At 36.1% G+C, this 27,614-nt stretch overlaps 1 long non-coding RNA gene across 2 annotated transcripts; it reads right to left on the bottom strand.

Moving 5' to 3' along the window:
- LOC119505320 lies at positions 1-26,542 on the bottom strand. 2 transcript variants are annotated; one of them, XR_005210714.1, is made up of 5 exons: positions 26,387-26,542; positions 12,370-12,490; positions 11,261-11,318; positions 10,721-10,823; positions 1-2,903 (listed from the first exon to the last, which is right to left on the bottom strand). It is a non-coding gene; the product is annotated as an uncharacterized LOC119505320 (long non-coding RNA). The 2 variants fall into 2 exon arrangements; XR_005210713.1 differs by lacking the exon at positions 26,387-26,542 and adding an exon at positions 14,185-14,279.
- Positions 26,543-27,614: the final 1,072 nt, after the last annotated feature.

Here is a 27,614-nt window from a genome sequence, read left to right as displayed (position 1 = left end):
TGGTTTATTAACCAGCCACAAACGTTCTTGCAGCAACGGTTAGGCCAGTGCTTGCTTGACCAGACAGCTAGATACCATCACCTGGCCAAGTTGACACATGAACCTAACCATCATAGGGATCAAACTCATGTTTGTTAGCATCAAGCATTAGCAGTTGATAATAAAAGATTTGCCCTTGGTGATATTTGTTTTGTTGAAACTTGATATGAGTTTTGGAGTCAGAATTTAACTAAAAATTTATGTAACATTATTGGAAATTATTATGATTCTTTTTTAGTTCAAACACTTAATCACAGAGTAACCTTTCCATTGCGTTTAATTAAATGAGTCAATTTTTCCAGAAACTAGAAATTTTTTTTCATGTCAACTTTAGATGATATTTAATGAGCTTGGGACTACATGTTTGTTTCTCTGTTAGTTGGTATATTTTTTACCCTGGCACCAAAATGTAAAGGGAAAGACTTAAACTAAAAAGTGGAAAGAAAGCTCTCCTTTTCTGTCATTGAACAAAATTAACAACCTTCCAGAACCTACCCCAATATCCTTATTCATCATCTTTAAACATAGTCATTACAGTTTTGTAAATATGGTCTCCTAAGAATTAAAGATTGTTCATTAGAAATAGAGACTTCAATTTTTTTAAGGCGGCAAATTCCAGTTCATTAATGAAATATCACTTAGTGGGCTTTTATAATGTCAATAATGAAGTAAAGAGGCATTAGACCTTATCACAAAGTTGTCAATAAATGGATTGTGAGATAATAGAACAAAAAGGGAAGTGTTCAAATAATGGCACTTATCACCTTGGATTTCCAGGGGGTTATAAAACGCTCTCGCTACCTTACACCTCCCTTCCAAGTGTGAAGCAGATAAGGAGAGTTGCCCTCTCCCTTATTGATTGCAGGCCTAAAACAAAAATGGTCAGTTGGGTTTTCAGTGCTAACAAAGTCATTTTTAAAGGGTAACATCATAAATTCTTTATGTTTCTATAATTCTTGGGTGCTTCCAAGGCTTTGGTGAATGGAAAGCAAGTGGCTGTCTTTTTAATTTAAAATTATTCAACTAGATAATTTTTCAATAACTTCCAGATTTTGTATTTTATAATTCTACGACTAGCACCACATTTTCTTTAGCTTCCTTGTTTGAAACACATGAATGGCTTTCCAACCCCCCAAAATTCTTAGCATGGCCTACAAGGCCCTGTGTGATCTGCTCTACCCCCATCCCCCAGGCTTCATCTAACCTGATTATAGGCACAAATCACTCCCTCCTGCTGGGTGTGGGCACTCAGAAGGCAGATGCTCTGAAGCAATACTTTCAGTAAGGCAGAGTATCTGAGTAGATTGTCCTATCCCTCACTAGATTTTTCTATCCAGAAAATCATGGACTGCTCTCAGATTCAGCCTTCTAATCTGACAACTGCTGGCTGTTCCAGTGAGAAGGCCCTACTCTTTGGTATTCATTTTTCCAAATTCCATTTCCTTAATTCCATTTTTTTTTCTTTTTATAATACAACATTACCATACAGGTGTGTTACAATGTTACTGTCCCATTTTCCTAGGGTACACACCATGACCACTTTGATGCAACTTGAGAAACACCCTGATGCCCATGACTAAATAGAAGGTACATCTTGTTCTTAATGACAGCACATTTTGAAATTATTTCTTAGGTTACTGCTGCAGAGGGTACATTGCATCTACTTTGGATGGATTTTTTATTTTCTCCAGCTTGACGGGGAAATGCTTTCTGACACAGTCTCTATGATCTGAGAGTAATATTCCCATTTGGAACCCACTGCTCCCTGTGCACTGATTAGATCCTCATATACATTGGAAAACATGGCCGTGTGGATTGTCTCTATCTCTGAATCATTGGCTCCCTCTCCCAAACCCCCCGATAATGTTTCTATTGTCACATATTTGGAAGAGCTTAGGTCATCCCATTCCCACCAAGCATAGTGCAACATTCACCTTTTGAGAGATATGCTAGTCAAATGTCACATAATAGAGGCAAAAATCGGTAGAAATGACCCCCCAAAAGACTAGTCAGAAAACAGATGTCTGAAAAGATGTGTCTGCACCCATGTTGGCCAGAGTAGCTGTAAAACCATATCACAGGTCCACAACACACACACACACACAATGCACAAACACATGCACACCCCATAAGAAGGAAAAGGGTAAACCTTGCATAAATTTAATCAATTATAATAACAGGAGGAAACCTTGACCTAATTAAGCAAAATCTGGATTGTGTGGCTGTGAGTATTAAATATATCAACAGAAGGAAAAGGTCTGTATAGGATCTAGAAAAAGAGAAGCAAAAATCAAGAAGTGGTCAGTGTATCTCACGCATCATCCAAGGGAAGATTGCCTTGAAACTTGAGCCTGAAAATTTCATTTGACTAAGCAGATAATAAAGATAATAGCTTACATTCATTTAGCTCCTACTCTATGCCAGGCAAAGTTCTAAGCACTCTATCCTTATTGATTCATTTAATATTCACAGCAGCCTATAACTAGGTACAATTGTTATCCCAATTTTCAGATAAGAAAACTGAAGCAAACAGAGGTTATATCACTTGTCCAAAGGAAGTGGTGGAGTTGGACTTGTATATATACAGAATCTGCTCTGTAATATTAGAATATACTAAAAGTGGAAAAGAGTGCTTCCCTTTATCTTTGTGAAAAGAGAAAACTAGCATTTGTTGCACATCTACAAATTGCTGGGGATTATGTCATAAGTTTTAAATGCATTGTGCTGGAAACGAGTCATAACATTATTGGTCTCCATTTTACAGATGTGGAAACTAAGCTTTAGAGAGGCCTCTGGAGATTCAGGAAGTTTCCTCAAAGAATTTGTCAAAATCAGAGCCAGTGTCCTGGTCCATTTCATTCATCCTGAAATAAAGCAACAAGAAAATTTAGTATCTTAAATGGATCCTGGTGAAAAGGTCCAGTCTTGAGATTTTTGTCTATCTGTTCATCTGATTTGGACCAGTTGATAACACACACACACACACACACACACACACACACACACACACGCACACACACCACAATAGGGAAAGAAACAAAGGCAGTTAATTCAGTTCACCTAGTTTCTGAACTGGTCAAATTGATTTGAGTATGGCTCAATTTAATGATTAAGACCTCAATCTACTGATTGTGTGAGTCAACAGAGAGTATTCTCTTTAGTTAAGAAGTTGTCTCAGAGTCTACAGAATTGAGCACGTTTTCAATCCTCCAGTTGTTTGTTTAGCACCATAAAGACTCATAGATGTAAGAGAGAAGGTCCAGAGTTACAATAGAAGTCAAAACCAGAGTCAAGATAAGCATCCAAGAATCTCTCCAAGGATAATGCATTTTCCAGAGACCTTTCTTTTAAACACATTTACATTTTCTCTTAATGATAACAGTAAAGCATTTTATAAAAGAGTCTCTGGGAAATAAAGATAAAATTTAAATACTGTAAAATTTACTATCCTGTGATAATCATGTTAATATCTGAGCCTGAGACAGTATTTTTCAATGTATGTAGTTTAGATAATATTTGGGTCATACTATATACACATTATGAGATTTTTTCATTCAGTATTTCAACCTGAATATTTTTCTATGTTATTAAATATTTTTTTGACGTTTAAGAACCGCACAGCATTTATAACATGGATTTATATTATGGATGTACCACAATATATCTTCTATAGTTGGACATTTAGGTTTATTACCACTTTTCACTTATAATCAGTGAGATGGAGCTTACAAGGGTACCAACTCATTACTCTGAAAATTGGCAAGTGAAGGATGAAATATTTTAGGATAACCAAATTGTTGGAGAGGGAAATTTTTCTGTATAGAAAATGTCAGTGAATAAATGCACAAGGATTGGTAGAATTAGAAAAGTATCCTTTTGTAAATCCTAATGAAATAATGAATCTAGGCAAAGATCATTAATGAATGCTGTAACCATTATGTAAAAAGTCAATGGGAAGCTTGATAATATTCACCAGAACTTATTAATCAATCTTAGCATCACTAGAAGTGGGGCAATCAGAAGTCATGTGCCTTCTGGGGCAGTACAACAGGAAGTACAGAACACCACACATACAGTTCTTGCCAAAAAATAAAAATAAAAATGATCCTAACTCTAATCAAGCCTCTCATTTTAAGTACTAGTTTACAGGAAATAAAAGAGATAGAGAAAAAAATTTGAATGATACCATGAAGCAGCCATCAGCTAAGTCTAGAATGTAGGACACTCTAAAGGAAAAATGACCTAGTTTATTTATCAAATAAATAACAGAAGGGAGAGTGAAAAGGAGGTCTGCTGTAGATTAAAAGAGACTTAAGAGACATAACATCACCAAATGCAATGTACAAACCTTGTTTGGCTTCTGAAGTGAAAAAAACAATTATAAAAATACATTCTTAAGACAATCAAGAAATTTGAACATGAACTGGTTCATTTTTCTTAGGTTAGATATCATCTTTGGTTACTTTTTAAAGCTTTTACTATACAAAAGTGTTAACAAATAAAATAATAAAATATCTTGACTTTGTTTTAAAATACTCCTGCAGAAAGAAAGAAAGAAGGGGATGGAAAGAGGGAGGGCAGGAGGGACAGAGAGAGAATGGGAGAGATAGAGAGAGGGAGAATGAGAGAGAGGGAAAGAGGGAGAGATATTGGGAGAGGGAGGGAGGGACGGAGATGGAGTAGAAGGAAGGGAAGAAGAAAAGGAAGAGGGAAGGAGAAGGAAGGAGTAAAGAAAGACAGGCAGACATAAGATTGGGAAAATAATCATTGGCAAGACTGGGAAATGGGTACATAGAGATTTATTATAATATTCCTTCTACATTTACATTGGTATAAAAATTTCATAATAAAAAACTTTTTTAAAACACTGAAATAGAAATCTTTGTACATACATATATCTCTTTTAATTTTTGACTAAAATTTCAGGGTATATTCTTAGAAAGAGATTTAGGTTGTCAAAAGGCCTGAACTTCTTTGAGGTTCTTAAAACTATTTCAAAGTGCTTTGCAGAAAGTTTGTACCAATTTATAGTTCCACCAATATGTATGTATACACTTCAGCAGCACATCGTCACCAAATTTGAATATATGTATATAAACATTCATTCTATTTTGATAGAGGAATGGTATCTTATTTAATACCTTCCTTACAAAATGGGTTGAAATATTTTAATGAAAATTAGCCATTTAAATTTCTTCTTTTTCCTACTTCTTTAAGCTATCCCCTTACGCATAATAAATCTCTATTTATACTATAGTATGATCCTTAATTCTTGGCTCCATAGCTCCTTCTTACTGTTGAATTTTTTTTTCTTGCACCATATTACTGACTATGATTTTATACCTGGTGAATAGAGATAGACTTGTTAAACACATCAGAATAAGAAATGAGAGAAATTAGGATCTTAACAAGGAAAAGGCAAGAGATTATTATAGCATGTACAATGGATTCCTTTTCATTTATAGCATCTATTTCACCCAGTATTTTGTTAGCATCTATCCAAAAGCTATGTGCTTTGCAGAGAGAGCAACAATTCTGGAGTCAGTTTTCAAAGATTCAAAATCTGATTTTATTTATTTACTGGCTGTGTGTTCTTGGGCAAAGCACTTAACTTCTCTGATCTTGTTTCCTCCAGTACAAAACAAGGATAAATAGTGTCTTATAAGGTTTGAATGTAGTTGGTAGGTAGCTGAGACACTCTTGTAAGGTATAAAACAGTGTTGTTTTTTTTTTATTTTTCAAGCTGAAATGTTGATAATGTTCAGGATACTGATGAAAAAGAGTAACAATAAATTCACTGGAAAGATGCTGGAGATATTTGCCATAACCTTGTTGGTAATTCTTGCAGTAAAGATGTTCACTTTTAGGGCAAATGGGAGTTATGTGACTGGCCAGCTATGCTGAAGGGGATTAAACATACACATAAAAGATCTTGTTTCGTTTTTTGGGGTTCTGCAACATTGCTGGAATTAAAGATTGTGCAAAATAACCTCTATTCTATGTGATCAATTTGACTGGAGCATAGGATAACTAAACTCTCACTCTATTACTTTGTACCTTTTGGCTTCTGCAAACTTGGCTTCACCTGTATAATGAACAATTATGAGTAGAAGAGACTAAATTCTCCCCAGTGTCATAAGCAAATATGGCAGATATTTTGCTTGGTGTCATCCTTAAAAGCACTTTCCACAAGCGAGATTTGTAATTTTAAAAAAACCATCTTAATTCCAATAAACCCATAGGCTCTGGCATATCATGTCAGAAGCTGTGATCTGTGCCTTTAAAAAGGTGGAGGGGCACACACACCAGCGCAGCAAGGAGGGATGCAACACATCTGGAAGTTGGGGAAGCGGCCAAACTTCCAGCAGAAATTTGGAGTGCTTGTCCTCCCTCCTCCTACTTTGACAACTTTGCAGCTACCTTCAGACCACACACGAGGTTACACCCTGCTCTCATAAGGAAAATTAATCCTCAGTTTTACCCATGGTGGCTTCTCCCCTCTACTCGACTGCCTGACCAGGTGCTGACTCCTTACTGGCTTCTCAAACTTCTCACACCACTTGGTGTGCTTGGCTTTATCTCTCATGTCAACAAGTCCAGGCATGTGGAACATGACCAGGAGCCAAACTTCAATTAATGAATAGCAGAAAAAAAGCGCTCTTAGAATAGTAAAAGACACCAGTCTCAGAATGGGATAACGCAGCCACAGCTAGTAAACTGTATGAAGTTTGAATTCCAATGGAACATGAATTCCCTAACTGCTCACATTTGCACTTTCCTCAGATTAGAGAGGTTTAAAAAAAAGGAACATGTTCTAAAATAAAGCAAGTACAAATAAATTCTCAACCCAGGTTAGCTTCCTTTATGTTTAGTAACCAGATCTCCAGAGGAATTCATTAGCCTTAAGTCGAAAGCAAAGAAAAGGAAGAGAAATGGTAAAATATTTATAAATTAAGTGTGAACCATCATGGAAAATATTGAATCTATATACCATTCCATAGTTAAATTTAATTCATTCATTATATTCCCTGTTGACCTAAGATTCATATTTACAGGCATAAGGCTGAGTTGAATGAAAATGAACAAAACACTGTCATTTGTATTCTAATCTAAAACCACAAACTGGGACCCAAAACTGAATACAGTCCAAATAAATTAATAATGCAAGCCATACCCTTTCTTCTTATACTTAAATCTTAAACTTAGAAGTGCTTCTTAATTGTATTTTCTTCTAATTTTTCAAATTCCTATTAAATGCCTACTATATGATAAACACAGATAGACATTTGTCTATACATTTTCTCACTGAAATCACATAATAATCTTGAGAAGTTCATTTAGAATTCACCAAAGAACAAAGCCTGAAAGAGGTCAAACTCTATAATGAGCAGCACTAAAATTTTAATTCAGGCCTTCAATTCTAAGACCTTTCCATAGCTTGGCTTTTCTTTCCTAAACTCCTTGCTAAGTTCAGTTAAAAATGGTGTATCTCAGTTTGCCAGGGCTGATAAAGCAAATACCGCAGACTGGTTGATTTAAACAACAGGAATTTACTGTCTCACGGTCTGGAGGGTGGAAGCCCAACCTCAGGGTATCAGCAGGCCACGCTTTCTCTGAAGTCTATAGCACTCTGGGAGTGGCCTGCCAGCAATCCATAACTCAGTCTCCGCCACCTTCACATGGCCATCTGTCTCCTGTCTTCTCTTTGCTCCTACTACTGTGTCCTAATTTCCTTCTATTATAAGGACTTTAGGCATGTTGGATCAAGGCCCATCCAACTCAGTTTGGCCTCATCTTAATAGAATCTTTGAAGATCCTCTTTACAAATGAGTTCACAGGACTGGGGATTAGGACTTGAATGTGTCTTTATGGGAGACGTGATTCAATCTGCAAGACTGTGGGATGTGAAGTATTATCACCATTAATGACAAGAAAAAAATGCACATGTGTAAATATCCTTATAAAATAGACTTTAAAACATAAGATACTATGTTCCCTTATATTTTAAACTGGATCATGGATTTTCAATTAGAAAGAAGACTCAAAATCCAAGTATTGTCACTCCCATGTGAAATCAGATGAAGGCAAAACTGCAGCAAAGGCAAACACCTGCCTTTAAAAAAAAAAAAAAGCAAAAACATATCACTAGGTATCAGATTCTGGCTCTCCTTTATTTACTATTTGTGTGTCACTAGGTATATTACTTCTCCTCTTAGAGACTCAGTATCCTCATCTATAAGGTGGAAAAAATAATAACTGCCCCAAAGTTATAACTCAGGGATTAAATCAAATAGCATATAAATTACCCTAACACATGCCCGGAAAATAGTAGCTAATATGGTCAGCTCAAGTTTTTTTGAAGCAAGTTAACTGATTTGCAGATCAAAACTGGATCAAGTTGAAAACACATTTTTACACATGCATAATACTACATATTTTACTATATATATAATAAATTAGGAGAATATGCAGGAAAAAATACCTGTTCTAATCCTGGTCAAAATTTGGTTTTCTCCATCCTCTTATAATAGCTGGTGTCTAACCTCTTCAGCTAGGGAAGTGATTAAGACACAAGTCCTCTCTGCATTTAATAACAATTAACTTGTCCCCAGATGATAACTGATCTTACTGTGGCTTAATTTAAAGATGAGTGGATTATCTGTGACCTTCTAACACCTTGCCTTACCTCCCCCTGTACATATACACACCATATGCACCACCATTCTCAACACCTTTCTCTCAGTTAATTCATATGTGACTGTTTTACTTTTCTGCACCTTGCCTTCTAAGTGGACCTTCATCTTATGTTTCAACACCATCATGGACACAGAAATAAGTTCCTCCTAAACATGCACACTATGTGATATTTTGAGAACTCTGAAAAAAAATCTTCCTTACACTAAGCCAAAATCTCTTTTAGGATAATATTAATCTGAGTTTTTTCTATGCCTTAATGATCCTGGAAAAAAAAAAAAAACAAAAACTCATCTAATACCTTTTCCATGAAGTCAGCTGTCAGATAAATTCCTACAAATCAGGTTTGACCACAAAGGCATTACGCTAAGTGAAAGATGCCAGCTTCAAAAGATTACATATGGTGTGATTCCATCCATATGACATTCCAAATAAGGCAAAACTATAGGGACAGAGAACATATCAGTGGTAGCCAGGGATTATGGTTGGGGGGAGGGTGGTAGAGTCTAACTAAAAAGAGAGAACATAAGGGAAATCTTTGGTGTACTAAAATTCTGTGTCCTGATAGCTACAATAATCTATGCATGTATTAAAACTCATAGAACTGTACAATAAAAGTGAAAACTGCTATATGTAAATTTAAAATAAAATATGTGACAGGTGCTTATTCTTTCATTTTAATCCTCATGATAATCCCATGAGAAAGTTAATATTATCATCCCCATTTTACAAATGAGGAAACTGAGGCAGAGAGAAGTTAATTAACTTGCCTCAAGTCACAAAACTTAATAGAGACAGAGCTTGGATTTTAACCTAAGCAGTCTGACTGCAAAATGAAATACCCTTACTACTATTCTCTGCTTTCTCTGAAAAGAGCAAAAAGGGGCTTCACTGGCCCTCTATCAATGAAACTACACAACCTATTTAAGGAGGAGCAGCACATAGAACTGCTTCAACATAATTTCCCTTGCAAATGGAGGCAAGCAGATCAAACCAAGACAAGCATATTTCTAGGCCCACAAAATGTCTTAATTGCTCTGTAACTAATTAATATTTAAATTTTCCAATTTCCAGTGAAATGTCTTCCTATTAACATACTAAATAAATTTCAAAATTAGCTTTCTACTGCCTATAGACACTTGCGAAAATCTTTCCTCCACTGTCCCTTAAGGAATCCAGATTCCAACTGAAAGCTCAAATAATTGTTTACAAATTCAGAAATTGTACTCCACTTGCTCTCCCTCTCCACTTCCCCAACACTAAACCCTTCCGGATATTTTTTTGGAAACAAAACCTCTTAGTAATTAGGCAAACGGATAAATACACCCACATCTGCTGCCTTGTGGTCATTCTTACACATTCATTGAGGTCTTTCAGTATTACAATCTGTATCCCCACAAACTCCATTCCATGCATTTTACAAAAACAAAAGTAGCAACTAAAACAGTAGTACATGATCTGCATCATAACCCAGGAGCAGCTGTAGCAACTGTAAAGAGAGAAAATTATGGTGGCTTTTAAAACTAAGACTTACAAAGAAGGTCTAGATTTAGTAAGCACTATCTTGAGATGATAAAGGCTGCATAGTTTTGAGGTGAAGAGCTGGTTAAAGAAAATCCATTTCCAGATTTTTAATGTTCAACACTTGTTTATGATGGCTTTTAATCCTTTCAGTACTTTGCCCAAGAGAGATTTTATACACAGGCACATACACATTTTCAGTCTCCAGTTAAGAATGATCCAGGGTCTATGTGATATTTCTGCCTTGGATCCACATTTCCTGGAACATTCAAGGGTTTAGTGGAGCTATTCTCAGCCCACCATCATCACCCTCCAAATATCTTTAGACTGAACCCTCTAAATTCCAGAGACAGTTCTTCTAATGAACCCCATTATACACTATGTAATCTACAATTAAATTTCATACAAAGTCACATCAAAAAAAAAAAAAAAAGGCACTGAAGAGGCATTAGTGGAAAGAACCTACTTGGTTCTTGATCTTTGGAGTCAAACAGTCCTGGGCCCCATTTTTCACTCAATCACTTGCCGGCAGTGCAACATGTAATTTGAGTTCTTCAGTCTTCTTTCCTCTGTAAAAGTGTGATAGCCATATTTACCTTTCAGTCCTACCATTAGAATCAAAAATGATACTGGCCTAGCAAAGTTCTTGTCACATACTAGGCCTTCTATTAAGTGGTAAGTATAATTACAATAAAGGAAAGAAATCCTACAGATGAAACAGTGTTCACCTACGGCCATTTGCAGCTTTATTTCACAACATTTCCTTAGGCAAATTTCTCTATTCTCTGCCTCAATATCAGGTTTGATCTTGTTATAAACTCATAGGCTTTTCAGTGTTAATTATCAGTTACCAGCACACTACTCACAGAATATAATGATTTTATTTTATGAAATTAGGCTCACTACAGGAATACTTAAGAAATGCGAAATGAGTTTGCAACCTGATGTGCTAACAGGGAGATTGCACAACCTTAATTCACAGGCACAAGCACACACGCCCACTCACCCAGGAAGTGCGGGGTCTTGTGGAACTCAGTAGCTTATCTATTATGTGCACTCCGGAGCTGTAAACAAGACCATGTGAGGACTCAGTCAGAATGCTTCCTCTGAGTCAGTATTAAACAAACTTCCGAACTGTTAGGAAAGGAAATAGGGGTACTGTACCCCCAAAGCTACCCAGGACAGAAAGCCAGGGACTGTGGGAGTTGTGGTCAATATTCTACCAGAGACTGATGCAATAATTAAAGGGCAGTTTGTAATAAAAACTAAATGCTACATAGTAATCAATAGCCAGCCTGAATTAGAATGAGTTATAACTTCCATACAAAGTGTCCTATCAGAAATACCGATAATCTCTATGTGGCATGTCCTATCAGAAATTTATGACATTAAATGGAATGGCAGAATTTTTTTAAAACTTTGGTGTATTACTTCATGAAAATGCTAGCACAACTTTCTATTTGGTATGAAGACTTTAGTGTCATGGTATCTAATATTATTTCGATTTAGAACAAATCAGAAGCAAAAACCTCATCAATGGTGAAAAAAATAAAATGCCAGGAGATATCAGATTCTCACAGACAGGATAGCATCATGCAGTGGAAAGGACACCAGTTTTGAAATCAGAAGAGTTCTGCATTTTCTAGTTTTGTGGTCTTGGACAATTTACATCTCCTTGCTGAGATTCAGTTTCCTCATCTATAAAATTGTGACAGTCACAGCGTTCTTATTGAAACCAAATCAGATATTAGACAAGTAAGCACTTTGGCAGATATGAAGAGCTATATGAATGTGAAATATTATTATAATGATTCACTGCCTTTAACCTTTAAATGTTGTCAGATCAACTAAAACAGAGTTAGGAAGAAATCAAATTTAGAATCCACTAGAATTGTTTTGCTTGACGTAGGTAATGAGGACTAAATCTTACATCCCTTTTGGCCTTTTTATTTTTAGGAAAGAAAAAAGATGGACACCTATAACTGAAAATCTGCAGTTATAGCTGAATGCAGATTGCTCTTAATTGCATATAATTTTACTTCTGAGTTTCAGAAGACAATACAGAAATCATAAAATGTGAAAAAAGACAAACAGTGATAACACTTTAATTCTTACCACGGTCTACAAAATAGGATGCTTCATTAAGTGTTGTCTGGGTGTTCAGACAGAAAAGGACATCACCATTTCCGGCAATCCAAAGCTTGACCTCACACTTGGACCTCTGAAGGTAAACTTCCTGAAAGGAAATTAAATACAGAGAACCTCTTCTGGTTTGAGATACCAGTTCTGTGAAAAACACTGTGAGAAGCATTTAGACTAAATTAATTTTTAAAATTTACACTAAAAATGTTAAAACCAAAGAAAGGACAGTGAGCTGTTTTTATTTTTGAGAAGAGGAAGTGAAATCAAAATCAAAGATGCTCAAAATATCCTTTTCTCCTTGCCTATCTCCCTATAAAAATAAAGCTCAAAAGTAAGATAAAAGAGTTGCTCCCTCCCTCCCTATAATATTTTTCTTTAAGTCCTAATCTCCAGGTCTTAAAATGAAAACATTGAACCAGAAGAAAAAGAAAGAAGAAATATAACAGCCATAATTTACAGATGTGGCATATATATATATAAATAAAATATGAAAATTATTCATGGGATGTTCATTACTTTAGCTAACCAAGATCATTCAAACTCTCTTCTCTAAGGCAAAGTGCTCATTCTGGGTCCAGTGAACACTCTGAGAGGTCAAATAGAGTCCATCCTTCAGGCAGATGAGACACTGCCTATTTTTAAAAGACCTCTAAAGAAGGAAATTCCACAAGCTCTCCCAATTATACATTCCAGTGTCTATCAAACATCACTGTCTGAAAATTTTTCCTTTTCTCTTATCTAAATCCCTCATACTGCAACTTAAGCCTGTTGCCTCCTGTCTGGTCCTTAATGGAAATCGTCATCATCCTTCATAGATCAACCTCTTCACATTCAGCTCTTTTCTAATTCTGCAAGCCAGACACCATTGGTTTCTCAACTCTATTTGAAGCTCTTTAATCATTTTTGTTACTTACTTATGATTTTCTTCAAGTTTTCTTCCTCCAATTTTATACTCATTTCAGATATCATTTAAAAGTATTTTTTAAGAAAACAGACCAAAGCAAAGGAAAATTACCCAGTAATTTCAGCTACATGAAAACAACCTATTTGCAATATGCATGCACATATCATTGTAATCATAATGTGCAATTTTATTGAATTCATTCCAAGTTTTAAACTCCTTCGTAAGTTTCACAACCCAAAACTTGCTTAAAATGAACTAGCTTATTGTAATTTTGGCAATGCTGGTATATGTTCATTCAATAACATTAAATGATTGACTACTAAGTACTGAAGCACTCTGCTAGGTGTTAAGGATTCAAAACATTTAACACAGAGTCTTCGCCTACAAGTCCTAACAAGAAACACAGCCAACTAAATTAGAATGAAAAAGATCTTATATAGACTAATCCTTCATCTACCTATCCTATGCAATCTTGTACGGTTTTGAAAGAGCTGGGTCTAGGGGGAGAACAGACCTTGCAGAAATCAGAATTGGGAGGGGCAGGGGCTGTGGATAAATTGCCACAACTTCCACCCATCTACTGGGAGGCCAGATCAACTAAGTACACATGTGCTATTCAGAGTTTAACTGGATCTCTATAGGAGCAGATTTGATGAAAGTCTGAGCTCAGTGGCAATGTCCTTTGCAAACTTTTCTGAATTATAAAGAAGAGCTTCGTTACCAGAATGAAATGGCAAATTAGTGGAACTGAACAAAGGAGGCAGGGATGGTCAGCAGGATAAAGTGATTCTAGAACAAGTCCCTTAAGAATTCACTTCATAATTAACGAAACAGTCTATGTCATCAAAAGAGCAACAACCTGAAACGAAAATTTGATTCCATACCATAGCGTCCTTGGACAAAGGGCTTCTTTAGTCTGGCCCTCAGTTTCCTCACCTGTAAAAGTGGATGTTGTTTACAGTGTTTTCGCAGACTCAGAGTCTAGGAAATAACTAGTATTAAAAATAACACATTATATTCCCAAAAACTGAACATAACCATATTTTTTAAAGAAAAAAAATCCACATCCATTTCCATTACATCTTTGGCTTGGATAAAAATAAAATGGAATAGACAGACAATGCTCTCAAGGAGCTTAGTTTTAAAAATTGTATCCTGGTTTTAAACAATGAAGGAGCTTGCAGTTTAATGGATTCTGGTTGAACAGAAAAAGACCCCAGTCATTCGTCCATTCATTCAATAAATATATATTGAGTGTTTACCATGTTCCAAGCTCTGTGCTAGGTACAAGCAACATTGTGAGGAACAAAATTCAAAATTCAATTTTCTTTAATTAAAGAAAGTTTAATGGTAAGTCTCTTTGTAAATGGTGTGGGCAGCATTAGGGAAAACCGAAGCATCAAGAGGCGAGCAACAATGAGGAGAAGGAGGAAGAGAAGCCAAGTAAATGGGTCAGGGAGATTGAGGGAAGGGGCAAAGACAATATAAGAGTGCACTTTGAGATCCCAACTTTGTGACACTGGGGCTTAATCCTAGTGTCTACAGTGCATACAGAATGCATCTTAGAACAGTCTATTTATCCATAGATTTCCATCCCTCATTGAGGACTGCTATCAGAGTTAACTTTCATAAATTTGGGGGCTCTACATGTGAACTTAACAAGATGGCTCCCACTGTCATCTGTGGCATAGAAGAAGCCCTGGCACAAAAATTGAAAAGTGCATCTCACTTGAAATGAGATTCTCATGTTATAACATGAGTCAAATTCAGAATGTTACTGTCCATTGAATCCACGCTGGGATCAGAAGTGGGTCTTTGAAGATGTAAGTCAGGGTACCAGAGATTCTGATACAACCTTGAATGAGCTTCACAAGGGGTTCGGTGGACCTAATTTGGTAAAACATAAGCAAACACCAAAGACTTTGAAGCAGAGGAGTGACATGATTAACTTTGTATTTTAGAAAGATTACACTTGAGAAACTGAGTGTCAAAAGAAGTCTTGTCTGAAAAAAAAAATCTGGCCTATTATTCTGAGAAAATTTAATGTTAAGTACTTGAAAAAGAGTTTGTTTTTGGAACAATGACATAAAAGGAAATAAAAAATAATGTATGAAAAAAACTTATGGGGAACAAACCAAATGCCATTGTAATGCGAAAAGTGCCAAAGTCTATCATTTGCATGTGATAGTGATGTAAGGTAAAAACGTATCTATAAAATTCTCCACTTTTAATTTCAAGATTTATCAATTTTGATGTGGCTTTGTATTATCCTCTGCATCTCTTTGGCTTTAGCTATTACTTGAACACTTATCAAATAAATATATAAATATTTTTATCTCCTTTGTGGAGAAAAGTATCTAGAACCTACCTTTTCTTTTCTTTTTTGGACTTGAAAATATTTAATGAGCAGCTACTATGCACCACCATGCTAGGACTGATGAACTATCATTTTAAGATAGAACAGTGTTTGCCTTGCTGATGATTAGGGTCCATATTTGTGTTCTGACTTTAGTACTTAATTAACCATGTGATTTCAAGTAGTTCACTTAATCTTTCTGAGCCTCAAATTGTTAAAGGAGAGGGGAGGGGAAAGAATAATACATATACCAAAGCATTGTGTTGAGGTAGATATTATTCATTTTTGCATGCATTCATTCAATAAACACTTAATAATTCCCTTCCATGTCTAACATGTGCCAGGTTCTGTATTTGCTTGTGAACCAAAAATAATATACCAATAGTGTGGTTGTTATTGTGCATATCTGATGAACTGAATTGACTCTTCTGCTGTTTGGTTTGTATGGTTTGGTTCATTGGTTGGTTTAAAGAGCTTTTTCAGCCATCTTATTCTGTAAATAGAAATTTCAAACTGTCCTTTTCTAGTACAGGTATAGCAATGATTCTAATGGCTATATTCAACAAATAATTTGTGAGCCTGATAGAGAGGACAGCATTTGACATCTAAATAGTCAAATAGACACTCATCCAATAATATTAGAAAGTAAACTGAAGCAAGAGGAAAAATAACGAGTAAAGAGAATGGAAAGAAAAGCAGGGATATTGGGAGAATGATTTTCAACTGTACTATCTCAGAAACACATGTTCTCAAACTCTTTTCTGTTAATATTTTTTGGTATGTGGACTACCTCAAGAAGGCCAAATACTTCATTGATACTCAAAGTGTTTTTAATTGGAATTATCAAAAGGTGTTGATAATATCTAATTTTCCATATTTGTGTTATCTGATTTTTAATATAAATCCCAGATATATCCATACTTTATAATATAGTACTTGTTCCCAAGTACAAGCAATACCAACCACAGAAAATTAATGGTACAGAAGTTGCATTTATTTTGCTGAGAACATAGAAGCAGCAAATTTAAAAGGAAAGAAATATTTTATTAAATCCCCACAACTTCCATCTAAGGCTTACTTCCTTGCACATATTGGTGGACTTAATTTTGTATAAATGTTTTCATGCCATTTTATATCAGCAAGTATAACATCAGCATTTCTGCTTGATTGAGTCTTCATTTCAAATATATGCATATAAATATATATTACAACCTCAAGGAATTTTGAAAATCTCTCACCTATACTACCTGTTCCCTTTATCACCATGTCAGCATCAAGACAATCGGAAATAGGAAATAAACCTGAATAGAAGATGTAGCAAAACAGGAGTTAAAAACCAGTAGACGGAACTAAACAACTTTAGAAATGAGTGGAGTCTGCCTGGGGATGACCCTGCACAGGGCGTCGTGGGATTGAGAAAATCTTCTTGACCGGAGGGGGGAGGTGAAATGAAACAAAACAAAGTTTCAGTGGCTGAGAGATTTCAAATGGAGTCAAGATGTCACTCTGCACTTATGCACTATATAGATATCCCTTTTTAGGTTTTAGTGTATTGGAAGCTAGAAGGAAATACCTGAAACTGTCGAACTGCAACCCAGTAGCCTTGATTCTTGAAGACGACTGTGTAACTATATAACTTACACTGTGATTGTGTGATTGTGAAAACACTGTGGCTCCCACTCTCTTTATCCAGTGCATGGACAGATGAGTAGAAAAATGAGAAGAAAAAGTAAATGAAAAATAGAGTGAGATGGGGGGAATGGAATGTTTTGGGTGTTTGTTTTTACTCTTCTTTTTATTTTATTTATTTATTTATTTATTATAGTAAGAAAAATATTCTAAAGTTGATTCTGGTAATGAATGCACAACTATATGATGGTACTGTGATCAGTTGGTTGTACACTGTGGATGACTGTGAGGTATGTGAATATATCTCAATAAAACTGTATTAAAAATGGGTAGAGGTGAGAATGTGAAATAAAGTACATACAATGCCAAAAATAAAAAAAGAAAAAGAAAAAAAAAAGAAATGAGTGGAGTCTGTAAGATGAAAGACAAAAAGAACTGCACCTACTACCGACTTAACTTCATAAAGTTGTTCCCATGAGGATACAGATCAACAATTCTGATACTGCTGTACATGTACACTGGAATTGAACAATTAAGTATATGGATGGCAGATGGCGCAAGCCAGGTTTCTCACTGTTGGAGTGGTTGTTTACAGATAAGCAAGGGCAGGTGTCTAGAGTAACCATGTGGTGATTAATTAGAGTTGGAGACATCAATATGAACTTATTTTTAGCTTAATATAGATACAGATGATTATATAAGAAATATTTATCGATATGGATGTACACACTGAGAGGGCTTAGAAGCAAAGACACCCCAGTAGCAACAAGCACACCTCGTTCCCCGATCTTTGTTTCTAATAAAGGAAACCAACAAAAGGAACCAGAGCTCCTTGGAGAAATGGCTGATTCTAGGAATAGGGCAGGAAATATAAAAGATGAGCCTGGAGTATCTTTTAGTGCCAGCAATCAAGGAAATGTTAATAATAATAATAAATAAAAATACAGCAACAAGACCCTGCATTGATGGGGATATGTCAAAAGGGACACAGCAGCCAAGTGAAATAGCTCCTGATGGTCAAAATTGCAACAATTTGAGCAACACAGAAAATAAAGTGTTGGACTACAACCCAAAGTATTAAAAAAATCCATGAGTATGTACTGATATAAACAAATGACTGAATAAATAAGTAAATGGACTAGTAGGGACAAATCTTCCATGCAGAATTCCAAATAATTTATGTAGATACTACACCGTCAAAGAGGTAGAGCATAACACCCCACTCCCTAAGTGTGGGCAGCACATAGTAACTTCCCTACAAAGAATACAGCATGATAAGGCAGAAAAAGAGTAAATTTACAATGGAGAAATCTGACAAACACTACTCCAACCAGGTGATCAAGGTCAACATCATCGGTAATAAATCATGTCAATAGTATATACCCTTGATATGAAGTGAAGAAAATAAACTTTACCTCTGTTGTTTTCTTCCCCAAAACCCATTACCCCAGCTCAACCATGAGAAAAACAGAAGATCAATTCTACAAAATACCTGACCATTCCCTGCAAAACTGTCAAGAGCTCCAAAAACAAGGAATGTCTGAGAAAGTGTCACAGCCAAGAGGAGCCTAAGGAAGCATGACAACTAAATTTAGTATGGTAACCTGGATGGGATCCTGGAACAGAAAGAGGACATTAGGTAAATCCTAAGGAAATCTGAAAAAGTACATATTGTAATTAGTAAGATGTATCCATGTTGGTTCATTAATTGTAACAAATGTACAATACTAAACTAAGATGCTAATGATAGGGAAAACTGGGTAAAGGGATATGGGAACTTTCCATACTACCTTCTCAAATTTTCTGTAGATCTAAAATTGTTCTAAAAATAAAGTCTATTTTTAAAAATCAGTGGACACTGAGGAGGCATTTGAGAAGATATAATATCAGTCATCATAAATTTTTTAAAAATTAAAATAAGATACTAAGATATTTCCTAAACATGATATATTGGAAAAGTTTGGAAGAAATCATAGAGGAAATTTTATACAGATTGAACAACTTCCAAGTTTTAAAAAAAAACTCTCAAAGGGCAAACAAAAACTGAGAAAATATATTCAAGGTGAAAATAGTAAAGGGTTGATATTCTGAATCTATATAGAGACCTTACAAATTTACTTTTGAAAAATACTTCTTAAGAAATGTACAAAGGATATGAGAAGGCAATGGAAAAAAAGAGGAAATAAAAGTGCTTAATAAACAATGGGAAATTGTTTGTCTAACTTCTACTCAAAAAATTAAAGCAAAAAAAAAAAGAAATACAATACTATTCTGTCTATTAAATTCCAAACTTAGGGAAGAAATCAATATAGCTGGTTACAGACAATAAAACAGATACTCTCATCAGACCATGCTGGTGGGAGTCTCAATGGATACCTAAATACTTCATATATGTTTACAAGAGCTTTAAAAAGTTTGTTCCCATTTGAACCTAATAATGTATCCTAGGAGTTTGCAAACTGTAACTATATCGGGCCAGAGAGCAAATATTTTAGGCTTTATGGGACATAGAGACTCTGTCACAAATACTGAATTCTACTGTTGTAGCACAAAAGCAGCTCTAGATAATATATAATTGAACGAGTGTGGCTATGTTCAATAAATCTTTATCTACAAAACTAGGCAGTGGGCCAGTTTCTGAAACCCTGATCTACCCTAAGGAATAACAAAAGTGAAAGAACATTCGTGATACAAAATTTACATGTTCTGTATGATCTCAACTATGTAGAAAATATTTGTAGAGAAAATGCTAAAAACAAAACGAAACAAAAAAAAACAGCAAAACATTAGCCAGATTTTTCTCTGGATAGTGGAATAAGGCCTTTTTTTTTTTCCTTCTCCCAACACTAGCAATTTTTTTAAATATTAAAAATTAGAAAAATGTAATCCTAAAGGCAGCTTCTTCAGATTTGTGTTTTTAACAGTAAGCTAGAGATTTCCTGGTCAATTTAAGATTTGAAAGTGTTCTTTTTTGATACTTATTCACATTTAAGAATATACTACAATTAATCTTGATCCAACTTCAATTAATCTTGATCCAATTCTCTGTAATAATGGACTTCTTTTGATATTTGGAAGTTATATTTTTGAAATACTTTTCTAATCAATTCAGATTATGATTCTGAGGTTTTTGTTAGTTATTCATGAGACACTTCACTTCTTCGGGAACTTCTGATACCTTACAGGGATTGCCTAAAGCCACAGAACTGGAAAACGTTGCCTGCTTTTCTAAAGTTCTTTTTAATGACTCAGGTTCTTAATGGCCTCTGTTTAAGTGACAAAAGAACCAGTGTTGTTAGGAGGGATGTACAGTGTATTACACAAGTTTACCCTGGCAAGCCACAGGCCCTGATCTGCAGCCCTGTGTCAGCACTTTTCAGTCCCACATAATACGGTTACAGATGGGTGTGTTATCTGTTCCAGGCATCTCACCAGGCCAATCAAAATATGAAAAACAAAGGCCTTTATAAGCCCAATGCTGACCACAGTTCCCTGTAGTATTGCTAAAGTTACATTTTTCCCTCGATTTTCTATACACAGAATTCCTCTCACCTGAGAGAAACCAGATTTCATTCATAGCCTAGGACTTAAGTTTGTTGTTCTGATAAGAGTATGTAATTGCTCCCTTTGGGAAAGGGAAAATGAAGTCTTTTTCAGCCTGGCTCTAAGAACTTAGCAAAACAACTTCATAGCTCTCTGAATATACAGGATGCAAACCAAGGACAATGAGGTAGCTTACAGCAAAGACTACAATTGGGCTGAGATAACATAAATAAAGGAAAATGAAAAAAAAAAAAATAATAACATCATTATCTGAGACAATCCCAGGGAGAGAAAGAGGTACTTCTTTTTCCTGAAGCATCTGCTTAGCTTAGGTATCACCTCAAAGAGCCTACTGTGGCCACCTTAAAGACAGCCATCTCCTATCCTTCACCCCCATCCACTATTCTCTCTTGAGGACATGTGTGCTATTAAAACAGTTTGTCATTATTCTATTGTTTAAATTTACTTGCTTTTGTCTGTTTCCCTTTCTAGAAATAAGCTCTCTGTGAGGACAGAATCCATGGTCTATCCATTCTCAATTCTCTTACTGCTTTGCATAGGCCCGGCACATGGTAAGTATGTGATAAATGTCTGTTGAATGCATAGATGAATAGCACAATAACTTGGTAGCAACAGTCTGGATTACAAGTCAGACCATGTGTGTTCCAGCTCTGGTTCTACCTTCAACTAGTCAGGTGTATAAATGAGGTTGCTACTATGATAGTGCTGGGTAACAACCACCCCAAAACTCAGGAACTTACACCTGCAAGTTTACTTTCGTTCACAAGTCTGTGGGTTTGCTGTGGCCTTGCTGAGCTCAGCTGCAATCAGTCTGTAGGTCAGATTCAAGTTGTTTCCACATTTTGGGACCAGCAGCTACTTGGGGCATGTTTTCATGGTGAATAGCAGAAGCACAAAGAGGAGAACAGAAATATGTGCACTTCTTATAGCCTCAGTTTGGAACTGATGCAGGTTCACTCTGCCTACGTTCCATTGGCCAAAACAAATCTCATGGCCAAGCCCAGAATCAGGGGGACAGGGAAGTATAGTCCACCAATAGTACACCAAGGTGAGGATGAGGAGAGAAGGAAGAATTGTGGACAATATAATATAATCCACCATACTGGATAAGTGGAATTATCAAGTTTCCATTTCTTGAAAATAACAATGACAATTCCAACCCTGACTATGCACGGGGCTCTTAGGAAAAAATAACATTTTGTAGATATTATTCAATTAAGATTCAGTTCAATCAAGAAATAGACATTGTGTCAGGCACTAGATAATGATGATTGAAAATGATCAAGTCATTTTCTTTTCTTATAGAAAGAGCCTATAAGCAAAATACATGATCATTGCCAGAACGTAAGTTGTGGACAAAATACTGCAGAAACAGGAAATAGTTATGAAGTCAGCCTGGGTGATAAAGTGAAGAGTTTACAAAAGAAGTTATGCCCTGGATGCTCCTTAAAAAATAAATAAGAATTACTACAGGGATGAGGGTAAAGAGAGAGAGGCCTTAGCTTTATCAGTAATATTTCTTTTTTAGGATAAAAATGAAAAAATTGAAGCAAATATGGCAAAAAGTTTAAAGCTGATAAATCTAGGTATTGAGGGAATGGGTGTTTGCTATATTATTTTCTGTACTAGAAATGTTTCATAATCAAAGAAAAATTTTAATTAATTTTAAATAGTTGCCTAGCAAACAAGAAAGAGAACGAGGATATTCTGGGATAAAAAGAACACAATTAGGAGGCAAGGAATTTGGTCTTAATGGATCATTAAGGAGTGTGTGAGGGAGAATGCTGGAAGAGAATGAGGCAAGATGGAAGGGAGGGGTCAAGATAGTGCTACAATTGTTTGGCTGTTATTAGCAACAAATTCTCATATTTATTTAAAATTTTAAAGGAGTATCATAATATTCTCAACCAATTGAAAGACCTCCTCAAGGGACCTGTGACTTGGCTGATTCAGGGAAGAAAGAAAGGAAATCACAAGAAGGGTGGTGCTTTTTGTGTTTCTTTCATCTTGCTATTCATGTTCCTCCCAAAAAATGGGCTCTGCTCACCCCCGGTATATTCTGCCTCAAACCAGCCCACACTGAGTGACTCACCACCCTGCCCCACTGTCGTTTGCAAAACAGTTTCATCATCCAAAGAAAAAATAATCTGGCTCCTATCACGGCTCTTTTGAACTGCAATGCTTTGCCCTGAAGCTAGTTTTTAACCCTGGGATATCCAAAAAACTAACTAGAATGCAGAGATCTGGCACCTATGGCCTGCCTCATATTTCCGGCTCTATCTTAGGAAACCTCTTCAGTAAACTCTCCACAATGTATAAGCTGCTCAGGCAGAATTTTCAGTCCCATGTCATCTATGTTCCATCTTTCAAGTATAAATTTAGGGAGGGGTTTATCCCATATCTCTTCTTACAATATGTCAGTCAAGACTTACTTGGCCCATCCTTTACTCTAGCCAAATGGCTTTCCTCCTCCAACTACATGATCTGGCTCTTGCCAACTTCTCTAATCCCCATCTCACAACCCTCTCTCTTTTGCTTGCTGTTCACCAAATTCATTCTTCCTGTCCCTTGGAAAGGCCAAGGCCTTTTTCACCTCTAGGCCTTTCTTCTCGCTCTTCCCTTGATCTAGATTCTCGAGTGTTCTTTTGCCAGCTCATTCTGTAATTTCATTCTCATCCCACAACATCACTTCTTTGCAGAGGTTTTCTCTGGCCATCCTCTCTAAAACGCTTTTCCAGATTCTCAGGCTCATTGCCCTGTTTATTTCCTTCTACAGTGACTTGATCACCTCTTTATTTACCGGTTTATTGCTTGTCTCCTTCATAAAAACAGATACTTTGTCCTCTTAGTTCATTCATAGTCCCTGCTCCCAATATAGTGCCTAGCACATAATAGATGCCTAACATGTGAACTGAATGAAAATATATATACCCCTGAGCTCAGGCCTTCCCAAAATCTACACAAGTTTGGACTCCAAGAAGAAAATATAGAAGCACTTGTCTTAGTCACCTATTAGTGTAGGCCCCTGGTTCTGTTACCCAGATTCTTTGCCTGGGTTACTGGCACTTTATTATAAAATCTCTTATCTTGGGTTCTTGACTTAGCTCCAAAATTCTGGATTCCAGACTTTGCCTACTAGGAGCATTAACCTAGAGTATCAGTGGTCTCCTCCCTGGCTTTTTCTGCTTTTGACTCCTTGTGTGCTAAATGCTAGAAAAACTGCTGCTCCTCCCTGCCTTAGCTAACAGCCATGGAATTGACCGCAGACCTGCCAAGGTCCTCCTTGTCTGACTGAGCTCCTGTTCTCCCTAGTTCTTATCCCTGTATTTCCACCCTAAACTTTCCTTCTGCCACATCTGCCTTTATCTTGGCATGACTGTAAGCAAAAGTTAAAGTAGATAGACATGTCTTTAAAAGTGAATCATTCCAATTCAGTCTCCTCTCTACTCGCCACTTGTGCAAAGCTTCTACTAGAGCTGCCTCATTAATTACATTAAATCTCCATGTCAACAATTAAGATTTTTGCATCTGCCAACTCCAATGTAGATATGAGTTAAGTCTGCAGTGTATCAGCTTTGAATACTTTCGGATAATTTTTAGATACTGTTGAGACCTTTTACAGCATTGACAGGATGCCTTGAAGACTCTCCTTTTGTTAACCCAATTCTATCACTTTCCTTAAAAACTGTTGTCCACAAAGCATTTAGGAAAAGCTACTGTGAGTTCCCTGGATATTTTCCAAGCTCTGGATACCATTGTTAGTCACATGGAATGTGGAATGGGCTAGACATCTTAGAATTGTTCTTGTTAAACTGGTGTAAGAGATTGACCCAATTGCTTTAATAATCATTATTTGTTTAACAAGTTCCTGTAAGGAAAGCTATGAAGTTGTCTTGTGAAGTAGCTTCTTAAAAGGCTTTTATTTTGTCTGGATATGATAAGGATCATTACAGGGTATGTCTAACTGATGACTTAGTACCCTTTTAGTGCATGGAAACTTCTATGGGAAAAAGAATTAGACAATAAGTAGCAGTGACTTAATACATGCTGTGTTTCTAATTCAATTTGCTTTGATAAAAATCAAATAATCCCCAGAAACACAAATATTTGTCTACAGTGATTGGATAGTCTTAAAATTGGCATTCTCGTCGCTCCAAAATATTCATTTGTCCTTTATAAAACCCACATATTGTCAAGAGATTAATAATGTTGAAAAATTCCTGTGGTATACTTACTTTCTGTGCTATCTAGTGGAGAAACATCAGGATCCTTAATTTGCTTTACACAAAGCATTTTCTTTATCCACAATCAATACTTCTCTCTCTTAATCAACAAAATAGGAAACAGATTTTTTAAATACTACAAGCATTGCAAATTCATAGCATTTTTCCTTTGAAGTAAAATGTTTTATACAACTACAATGAAACACGAAAAGAATTCATATTATCAGAAGGCTTAACAACTGAAAGCACAATAATTTGTCCTCAGTGGAATAGACCAAGATTAGAAAGGTAAACAGGTATTATTAAAGTTTGGCAAGTGTCTTTAAAATGTGGTAGTTTTATATTTTATAATACATTTCAACCCTATATACAATTAAATACCACATTTCCTATGTGCTAAGATTATTCTTTCCTATTTAGATAATTTTTTAAGTACTACATTTTTCTTCAGTGTCAAGTTCCCTGGCACCAAGGAAATATGTACCTTTAAAAAAGATAAGAAGTTATCTACTCCAATAAAACCATAGCAGATAAACTTTTGTCAAATATACCCAGTATGGACTAAACCATAAAATATCATAGGACTAACTGTAGAGGACACCTTCATACTTTCAAGGTTACTGACTTTATATACATACCTAACATGCTTTAAAACAAGACTTCACAAAAAGCAAAATTTGTTATTATTAAGATATAGCAACTAATATTAGTCACAAAAATCAAAAAGCATAGGTGGGCTTCATTTCCTTGCATCTGCCTCAGGCAGTTAGAAAGAAAGAAGGGATTGGAAGAAAATTCAGATCATAGCACCAGGAAAGGAAGTTAGAACCAATTCTAACCCACTGGGGAGGTGGAAGTCTCTAAAAACAGAATATTATATAGATCCCCATTAGTCTGTATCATAAACATATTGCTAAATCACATGCCTTTATGCAGCAAAAAAACAGGAACATTGAAATAAAAAACAGTACCAGATGATGGGATGGAAAAAATCTATGTATCTATAAGTCCTCTGATTTGCTTTTCTAATAGATTGATTCTTCAGATAAGAGCATGCCAGGTCTACACAAGAGAAGTAAAGGACTTCTTTGTTTGGAGCAGGATTCTGTATTTGTAGGCAAGTTAAGACATTTTTTTTTTCCTTCCCATATGGGATGCATAAATACAGACACCTGTGCAGGGTACAGTTAGTGCTCCTAAGGAAAACCCTATCTTCACTTCTCACCATTTGTTCTGAGGACAATATCAGGAAAAAACCATCCCAGTCCTAGGGTAGGAGGGGAAGAAGACAGAAGAGGGGGAAATAAGACTTACTATTGTGTGAAAACTGGAACTAGAGGTGAGCTGCTAATAGAGCTGGGCAAAGAAAATGGGCAGAAGGGCAGTGCATTCTCATGCCTTCCAAGGCTACGTGCTAACACTGTAGCTGAGGAGAGACTGACAAGTGCTTTCAAGTCCATTGAGGGCTTGTTCTGGAAAATTCCAGCTTAACTCTCAGAATCTCATCTGCTTAATTGCAACTTTGTCAATATTTAAATACCAGTTTATATTCTGTAAAGGCCAAAGCCTCTTTGAAACCCTTCCTACCAGAGAAGGAAGATGCCAAGAGAGAGAGACAGGATGGGCAGTGTGGCTGAAGGTTGACAGAACAAGAAAACAGCTCTGACAGGGTCTGGTCAGCAGAACGGCCTCTTTATGTCCTTTAAAGGGAATTGCCAGAAGAGACACACCCCCTAAAAAAAAAAAAAAGTTAAGTACAACAATACATTCCAAAGTAAATGCTATTTTTTTTTAATTATCTCCCATCTTCTTCTACTACCCATGCCTCTGTTTCCAAGCATTTGTGTGGATAATTGAAAAATGAGAGCATAACAAGTTTCTTTCCTTGAGTCTCCATTTCCCCTAGGGCAGAAGAGCTGCAATGCCAGAGGTCCACTCCATGCGGCAAAGGACAATCTTGTCCCTCAGGTAATCCAGTGGACTCACCCTAACAGTCACACCCTTTTACGACCCTTCCCAACCTTGAATGGAACCAATATACATGCACACATGGGGAAGTATGTTTTCATGCCACTAATTTTCACACTCTTCCTCTAACGTTGCTTTATTTCCAAGGTGAAATATGTATATCCCTCCTTTGTCTTGTTTTGATACTCGATTTATTGTTCTCTCTCAGACTTTTCTCTTTAAAATGTCACTGCTGGCAACCCATTAGGACTTTGTACTGTGAGAAAAAAATTTGCATCCTGCACTGGGGGAAGAACTAGGGCCTAAAAGATGAAAGCATATGATCTGTTATCTACTCCCCACCAGTACACACAAGCTCTCATTTATGTCAGTATTTACTAAGTATAACATTAGCTGAGACATTGTCAAGGCCAGGTGATGAAAATCCAGTTGTTCATTTTATATTTTCTCTAGTTTAGTGCATGCTTGAAACTTCCCATCATTACGGAAAAAACTAAAAATTTAAATGAGATCAGAGAGACAATCTCTGAGGAGAAAAAAAAGAAGTGATCTGAATGATACACTCAGATTTCAG

The sequence above is a fragment of the Choloepus didactylus genome, chromosome 10 (genome assembly GCF_015220235.1).
Source record: "Choloepus didactylus isolate mChoDid1 chromosome 10, mChoDid1.pri, whole genome shotgun sequence".
In the NCBI taxonomy this organism is placed as follows: Eukaryota; Metazoa; Chordata; class Mammalia; order Pilosa; family Megalonychidae; genus Choloepus; species Choloepus didactylus.
Note: the sequence above shows the minus strand (reverse complement) of the source record. Positions and strands in the feature narration are given on the sequence as shown.